At 41.7% G+C, this 9,124-nt stretch overlaps 1 pseudogene; it reads right to left on the bottom strand.

Annotated features, from left to right (window-relative positions):
• Window positions 1-8,555: 8,555 nt before the first annotated feature.
• Window positions 8,556-8,888, bottom strand: LOC138429154 (putative G antigen family E member 3; annotated as a pseudogene).
• Between the last annotated feature and the right edge of the window lie 236 nt (window positions 8,889-9,124).

Raw genomic sequence — 9,124 nt, 5'->3', positions numbered from 1 at the left:
AACAGAGGATGAGATGGCTGGATGGCATCACCGACTTGATGGACGTGAGTCTGAGTGAACTCGGGGAGATGGTTGGTGATGGACAGGGAGGCCTGGCGTGCTGCGATTCATGCATGGGGTTGCAGAGTCAGACACGACTGAGTGACTGAACTGAACTGAGAGAATTAACTGTATGACAAGCACTCTGTTTCCCAATCCTGGGGTCCTGTGATCTGGGAGGATTTCAATAAACAGGTGGGAATTTTGGTCTTCCTCTTTCTCTCCCTCTCCTTTCCTCCTCTTCTCCATTTTTACATAATTATTGGTTTCTCTTCCTTTTAAAATATAAGGATATGAATATATATATACTAGTTTATTTGGTTCTTTTGGATCTTAGTTGTGGCATGTGATGACTTGGTTGCCACATGTAGAATCTAGTTCCTTGACCAGGGGTCGAACCCAGGCCTCTTGCATTGGGAGCAGAGTCTCAGCCAGTGGACCACCAGGGAAGTCCCCGAAATGAAAGAATGTCCAATGCTTACTCATGAGCTCTCCAAATGTTGGTACCATGTTCTAAACATTTTTTTATAAATGTATATATACACAGTCTCTGGCATATAGCCCCTGGGAACGAAACAGAGTAGTGGTTAGTGAGCTTGAGTACTGTCTCTGCCATTTACTATATCACCCTGGGCAGATATTTAACCTCTTTGAGGCATGATTTCATCATGTATGAAAGAGGAATCAAAATAGTACAGACTTCTACTATTATGTACTATTTATAATCCTGTGCATGATAGGATTACGAAGATCAGCCCAATTAATAGAGGAAAAATTGTGAGCTCGGTGTTTGACACATACTGAGGGCCATAGACTTTCTGCATTTCCCTCTTTTACTTTGGCTTTTTTTTCTGTTTGTGGGCATTGAATTAATTTTGAGCTAAATCATTAAACTTTCCCTCTTCAAACTGTTTAAAATGAGTCATTTTACTTGTTTTCGGTTTCTCTAATTCCAGGCCCAGATTTTTTCTTGACTTCAGAGGCAAAGGTGAGTGGTGCTCACTCCATGCAAAACAGCAGTGTTGACCCAACTGAAAAGGTGCTCCCCCTCCTGGATTTCTGAGAGTGTCAGGCTCCAGAGGTGGGGCCCTGATGTAGAGGGAAGGAGCTGCCAGGGCTGGATAAGATTTTACCTTCAACTGTGAACAGAAATGTTTCGGGCCTTAGGCAGTTTCCAGGGAGGCCAACTCCCTGCTGGATCTTCAGACTCCTTAATCTGTCAAGATGGACAGAGTGCTGCTTTCCCTCCTCTTCTTTCATCCTCTTTCCTCTCTTTACCCAGTCACTGCCATCTTCCCTCTCCTGCTTCCCCCCTCTAGATCAACACAAAATTTTAATCAAAACTGTCTGCCTTTGAGCCTCTTTACCAGGCCTCCTGCCAGAGATGCAGCAATGAGAAGTAGGGCTGCAGAGCATCAGATGGGAGTCAGGCAGGGCTGGGTGAAAATTCCTGGTTTTATTGCCTAGTCACTCTGTGACCGTGGACAAGTTCTTTAACCTCCTGGTGCCCCTATTTCCTTATTAGTAAAATAAGAATAATAGCTACCTCATGATTTAGTGTTTTTGTGAAGATTTAAGTGATAATCTGTGCATATTAATGAGCACCTAGTAGGTGTTTAGGGAATTCCCTGGTGGCTCAGTGGTAAAGAATCTGCCTGCCAAGCGGGAGACCTAGGTTTGATCCCTGGTCAGGAAGATCCCCTGCAGGAGAAAATGGTAACCCACTCCAGTATTCTTGCCTGGGAAATCCCATGGATAGCAGAGCCTGGCGGGCTGTAGTCCATGGGGTTGCGAAACTGTCAGACATGACTTGGAGGCTAAACAACACCAGTAGGTATCTAAGATACCTAGTTTTATTTCTCATCTCTATGGCCCAACCAAATGGATGATTTTAATTTCAAATCAGTTTCAAATCAATTTGGAGTTATTTTTTGATGTTGTTTTTCATGTAATATTGATTATTTTATTGCTAATTTTAAAACAAATGACTATATTGGAGAAGAAAAATCACTGCAAAAGTAAGAATCAACCTAATGTTCAACTTTCTTCATAATAGCCAAAGACTAGAAGTAACCAAAATGTCCTTAAGTGAGTGAATGGATAAACTGTGGTTATAGTGTAGCCAGACCATGGAACCCAATAGAAACCAGCAATAAAAAGGGATGAATTATAAGTGCACACAGTAGGATGGGTAAATCTCAAAAACACCATGTTGAGTGAAAGGAGACACATACAAAAGGGTGCATACTGTATGATTCTATTTATTTGAAATGCAAGAAAAGACAAATGGAATCTATAGTGATAGAAAGCAGATCGGTGTTTGGAGCCAGAAGGAGGAGTGGGGATTGACTGGCACAAGGCAACGTTTTTGGATGATGGAACCTCATCCAAAATTGATTATGGTGGTGGCTTTATGAATGTGAAAGAAAGTGAAAGTTGCTCAGTCGTGTCCGATTCTTTGTGACCCCATGGACTATACAGTCCATGGAATTCTCCAGGCCAGAATACTGGAGTGGGTAGCCTTTCCCTTCTCCAGGGGATCCTCCCAACTGGGGAAGGGATTGAACCCAGGTCTCCCTCATCACAGATGAATTCTTTACCAGCTGAGCCACAAGAGAAGCCCAAGAATACTGGAGTGGGTCGGATCTTCCCGACTCAGGATTCGAACTGGAGTCTCCTTCATTGCAGGTGGATTCTTTACCAACTGAGCTATCAGGGAATGTATTACTTGTGAAAACTCATGGATATGTACAATTTAAATGGATACATTTTTACCTTGTGTTAACTCTACCCCAATAAAGCTGATTTAGAGAAATAAGAATCAAGAGAAGACAACCATTTGAATAACTCACACTTGATAAGTACCTGGTAACAGTAATTTTTCCTTTAACATGAATCATTTTAAGAAACAGAAAAAAACTCCTTTGTTGTACAGATATTCCAGTAAAAGGTATTAGACACTCCTTGGAATGAGGAGGAGTTCTGGGTGTAGAGTGCTATGCTTTCATGGTTTGGGAAGGAGAACATCTGTTGTCTCCCATTAGCTTTGTTCCTTTGTTCCCAGAGGGTAAGGGGTGTGTTATATCGCTTTATAAAGCCTTCTCAAATTCTGCCCATCTTCTTTTGCTCCCCCCACTTTTGCCCTTTCCTTTTCTTCCTTTCTTCGTGTTTCTTTGCCTGCCAAGTTCTGTGAGGTTCTGAATCACAAAAAAACAGATCACTCACATTAATCTGAAAAGCCAGGTTCAAACAGGAAATGTAAGCAGGAAAATTTCAGGCAATTGTCTCGAGATAATCCAAGACAAAGTTCTGCTTTTTGCCTTGTTCTCATAATCTGGGTTTCTTTGCCTGAATAATTAAGTCTAATTCTTCATTACTCTCCTCATCTGTGCCAGAGGAGAAAGATGGTGAGTTCATGGTGTTTGGAAATTATAGATCAGAGAGAAATGCTTACAAAAGATATAAACCCTTTGGAATTACTTGTAGTAAACACATTTTAAAAAGAAATTATTAAAAATTCTCATTGTATAAGGCTGAGAAATAACCATGTTCATTCTTTGGTGAGTATCTCTCGTTTATTTTCTATATTTTTGCTTCTTATGTTTAAACATAACTACATCATACTTTACAACTTGCCTTTTTCAGTTTTTAATATGCTTAGAAATTGTTCATATCTGCACATGGATAAAGTTGAACTATATGAAATTGCTATATTTGTAGATCTAAACAGGAAGGAATTAGCAGTTTTACGTAGTTAACATAATATAGCTGCTTCAATATTTTAATGGCTACATAGTATTGCATTGTATGGTTGTATCATAATTTTAAAAAATCATCCCCCTATTGATGGATATTTAGGTTATTTCCATTTTATTTTCCTAATACAAACAGAACTGTAATGAATACACACACATATGTAAATGCATGTATATACACACATGTATTTTTTGTGTGCATATCTTTGCAAATAAATGTATATAAGTATATACATATAGGGCTTCCCTGGTGGCTCAGAGGTTAAAGCGTCTGCCTGCAAGGCGGGAGACCAGGGTTCGATTCCTAGGTCGGGAAGATCCCCTGGAGAAGGAAATGGCAATCCACTCCAGTATTCTTGCCTGGAGAATCCCATGGAAGGAGGAATCTGGTGGGCTATAGTCCATGGGGTCGCAGAGTCGGACACAACTGAGCGACTTCACTTCACTTCATACATACATATATATATTGACATCTTTATGTGTATGTTTCTTGGTGTAAGTATGTGTATGACATCTTTGTGTATATATGTGCATGTTTCTTTGTATGTGTGCATAAAGGGGTTTACACATTACAGATTGTGATCATTATTGCAAAGTGTCCTCTAAAATGACTTGTAACAACTTATACCCTCTAGAATGTGCTTTTCCCCCTACACTTTGAATAATCTGATGGGTGAGTTGGTTTTTTTTGAAATATTCTGAAGTTAGTTATTGTATTCAGTAAAAAAAAAAAAAAAAAGTAAGGAAGACCTACCATGTGCCCAGCTCTGTGCTAAACCTGAGGTCAATATGTGCATCATTAGTATGGGCACTGCCCTCACAGTATGCATGTGCTGACCGGTGAAATGGCTAATGTGCACACACATACAGTGGCAATGATTTCATTGTCATAATTGCCAATCATCTCTAGCAAGAGTAACTGAAAATACGCCAACTGCCTATGCTGAGGGTCCACTGGAGTCAGACAGAACAAGTGTTATTCCAGCTCTGCCACTTACCAATCTGCATAACCTGAGTTTACTTGTAAAATGGAGATAATAGTAGTAGTGCCCTACTGTTAATAGTAGTATATTAGTAGTGTTGTGAAGATTAAATGTACCATACAAAGCACGGCACCCAGGCCTTAGTCACTGCCATTTGCCTTTATTTCCAGAGCACCAGCTTCATGTGTCTGTTGCTATCCCCCTTCTAATGTGGCATTAAATATTGAATGAAAAGGATTTCTTATGTGGTGTGTCTAGCCCTAGGGAGACAGGGACTATCACTCCTCTCATTCTGAATGCTGGACTTCTATTAATACAAACTGGTTGCTAAGGTTTCTACTCTAAGGTTATTTTATTCAAAGAACTTTAAACATTGCCTGTCTCCTCAAACAGAGGAATTTCTAACTGCTATTTTGCAAAACTCCAATTCTTTAAACCATTTTTTAAACTTTTAATTTTATATTGGAGTAGACAGCATATTGAAAAGCAGAGACATTACTTTGCCAACAAAGGGCTGTCTAGTCAAGGCTATGGTTTTTCCAGTGGTCATATATGGATGTGAAAGTCGGACTATAAAGAAAGCTGAGCACAGAAGAATTGATGCTTTTGAACTGTGGTGTTGGAGAAGACTCTTGAGAGTCTCTTGGACTGCAAGGAGATCCAACCAGTCCATCCTAAAGGAGATCAGTCCTGGGTGTTCATTGGAAGGACTGATGCTAAAGCTGAAACTCAAGTACTTTGGCCACCTGACATGAAGAGTTGACTCATTGGAAAAGACCCTGATTCTGGGAGGGATTGGGGGCAGGAGGAGAAGGGGACAACAGAGGATGAGATGGCTGGATGGCATCACTGACTCGACGGACATGGGTTTGGGTAGACTTCAGCAGTTGGTGATGGATATGGAGGCCTGATGTGCTGCAGTTCATGGGGTCATGAAGAGTCGGACACGACTGAGCAACTGAACTGAACTGAACAGCCAATTAACACTGTTGTGATAGTTTCAAGTGCACAGCAGAGCAACTCAGTCATACATATACATGTATCCATTCTCCCTCAAACTCCCTTCAAAATCCCCAGTTCCTGATGAAAAACAGGCCATTTCAATTACCAGGGTATTATTTTTTGGCCACACCCTATGGTGTACAGGATCTTCATTCCCTGACCAGGGATCAAACCTGCACCTCCTTGCATTGGAAGCTCAGAATCTTAACCACTGGACCACCAGGAAAGTCCTGAATTACCAGTGCATTTTAAAAGGAAGATGGTAAGGGATGACCTTGTAGATATTTTTAACCAAAATAGAATGGTGCAAAGTTAAACCATGGAGACATTTACCCACAACAGACAAATTTCCTGCATCTATTATTGTTTCAGCAAATACTGTTTTCCTCCAGATAGGTAGATTTTGTGCTTACTATGGTAGCATAAGCAGGTGGGTGGAAGAGCACCTGGTCCATTATGCACTACCATGAAAGTACCATGAAAGTCCATAAGCATGCAGCCTCCTTCTCCAGGACGTTTATTAAATCTGCTCCAATCAGTTGCTTGTTCGATGCTTAGGTGGTTGCAGCAATTGCTGCTGAACAGAAACTGTAAGAAAAGATCAGAGAAATGTCAACAGTTGACAACCTAACAAGAGGCCATTGTCCCCACTGGAAACTCAAGGAGAAGGACTTGGGTGCATATAAATAGCCTTTGGAATGAGGCACCTTCATCAACTGCTGAGGATGCCCTGACAACAAGGACAGGTCTGGATTGACAAGAAGCAGCAAGGACACTGCTAAAATGCCACTCAAACGCAGGGTTGAAAGCATCTAGCCACTCAGACCTGAGGCTGATTGTGCTGGGATTCCACTGCCATAATTGTTTGTAATCAGTAAATGGCTCACAGGCTACCTAGAATAGGCTGCTTGTTCTCTCCCCGAGGGTCCTAACCTGGTGAGGGAGAGTGGACTCCTTTGACCATCTGATGAAGTTCTAGTCTCTTTGCCCAGGAAAAGAATCCTAGGATGTATAAATACCTAGGATTTCACACATAATCTCTGGGGCTTCATAGATGCCCAGAGGCTCCAAGTGTCCTGGACTAAGAAACCCTGCTTCAGGTGCTTCCCTGGTGGCTCAGATGGTAAAGAAACCCTGCTGTGTGCTTTTTTTTTTTTTTTTAATCCTTTACTCCCAGCAGTGAACTGATACTTCTTTCTTTTCAGAATGGATGTCTACTGGTCTGCCCTACATTTCCAGACTCTAGCCTTCCTTCAAGCCCGGTTCTTGTTCATACACTAGTGCTCTGAACTTTTAGGGCCCTTGCAGTTGGTAACAACTTAGTACCCAGTTATATCTAGGACATCCTGAGTCTATTCCTCCCACAGCACTGAGATATTCATCCAGTTAACACATCTTTAATGAGTGCCTACTATGCGCCAGGCAATGTTCCCAGATGATGATTATATTATATTAACATCAGGATCACATAACACAGCTTGCCAGCTTCCCACTAGCCGATGTGTCCTCAGTGGCAAAGACCAGATCTCCTACGTCGCCACATCTTTTTCTCTCTCCTTATTTCCACTCATCAGCAAAGGCTCTGTTCCAATGTCCTCTCTCCTGGGCTGGGTTAGGAAATCCTCTTGAGTACTCTCTGGCATCCTGTGATTACCACGTTAAAATTTCTCGGCATAATTTTGAAGTCATCTGTCTCCATGCCTGTCTCTCCCACTGTGTTTTCATCCAGGGCAGGGTTTTATATCCAGTATGGAGCCTGAAAATGGTGAAACTCAGTAAATATTTGTTGAATATCTGAGCTTTCACTCACCTCCAGGCCTTCAAACATGCTGTTCTCTCTATCTGAAATATTCTTCCTCTATTGTTTGCAGATTCTTATCAGCTTAAACATCACTTCCTCAGGAAAGCTTGCTTTTTTATTCCTAGGTGAAATTAGGTCCCCTCACAAAATGCTCTCCTTAAGACTTTGAACATCTTCCTTGTTTAATATTTATATTCTTTGTTAGAATATCCACTTCATCAGGACAGGGGTCATGGCTATCTTGTTTTCCTCTCTAAGAAAAGTAAAAATGTTGGTTTCTCAATTGTGTCCAAATCTTTGTGACCCCATGAACTGTAACCTGCTGGGTTACAGAGAATTCTGCTCATAGGATTCTCTAGGCAAGAATACTAGAGTGGGTCGCCATTCCCTTTTCCAGGAGACCTTCCTGACCCAGGGATTGAACCCATGTCTCCTGCATGGCAGGCAGATTTTTTACCTTCTGAGCCACCAGGAAAGAACCAAGACACTGTATAGTCCTTTACTATTCAAAGAGTGGTTCAGGGGCCAACAGCACTGGCATTCCCTGGGAGCGTCCTGGAGATGTATAGTCTCAAGCTTTACCCCAGATCCGTGGAATCAGAATCCCCAGGTGATTTCCATATACATTAAGGCTTGAAAAGCTATAGTCTACTCCAAATACACTCAATAAATATGTACCAAATGAATAACAAGTGTTGAACTGAACAAAATGGAACCAATTCATCCTTGGTACTGCTGCTGTCTAGCACAAAGCCTGGCTCAAATTAGGCACTCAGTAGGTGTTTAAGGAACAAATATTGTCTTCTATTCATCCATCTTCACTGTGTTTTCTCCAACTAGCTTATAAGCTGAAATTTGGGGTCCAGGGTCCTGTTTTGACCCTTTTTCTTTTTTTAAGTTGTGAAACTATCAGGAGATGGTTAGCAGCAAATTTCCAACATAAGGACAGCATGCTTGGCTTCAGTCTGTCTTTGTTTAAATTGTGGTTGTCCCTTCACGTGCTTCTGGCATCTTAATGGGCTCTAGACTTGGTAGAATCTCCTCCTTGACATCAGGACCACTTTTGGGCTTATCCACAGTCTTCAACAGAGCCAGTTCCTATTGATCAGCTTCCCTAACGGGCCCTTGAGCAGGTGCCCCTTCATCTTCACTGTCCTGAGCAGGTATAATATCCTAACTCTCAGCTGGAGGTTTCCCTAGCTGAGATTGTTTATCACTGGGCTGCTGAGCAACCAGAGGTCCAACTGGCTGGAAGACTCTCCATCATTTCCATGCAGAGTTGGCTCTTGTGCTTACATGCCCACTCATATTTTCCAACTTACTCCCTGGCCATATTGCTATGAGGATCTACTGGCTGAGTTTCATTCAGTGAGGAAGCATCAGGATGGCAGGAACATGACCTCCCTGGCATAACTACTGTTGGCCTTTTTTCCTTACCTCTATCTTCTAGTTCTGTGCCATATGCATAGAGAGTACTCAATAAAGACTTGAAGCTAACCTGATACTTCAAGGTTAAGTAATACATCATCCACTGGGTTGGATCC

The sequence above is a fragment of the Ovis canadensis genome, chromosome 1 (genome assembly GCF_042477335.2).
Source record: "Ovis canadensis isolate MfBH-ARS-UI-01 breed Bighorn chromosome 1, ARS-UI_OviCan_v2, whole genome shotgun sequence".
In the NCBI taxonomy this organism is placed as follows: Eukaryota; Metazoa; Chordata; class Mammalia; order Artiodactyla; family Bovidae; genus Ovis; species Ovis canadensis.
The sequence above is the reverse complement of the archived record's forward strand: the minus strand, read 5'-3'. Positions and strand labels throughout refer to the sequence as shown.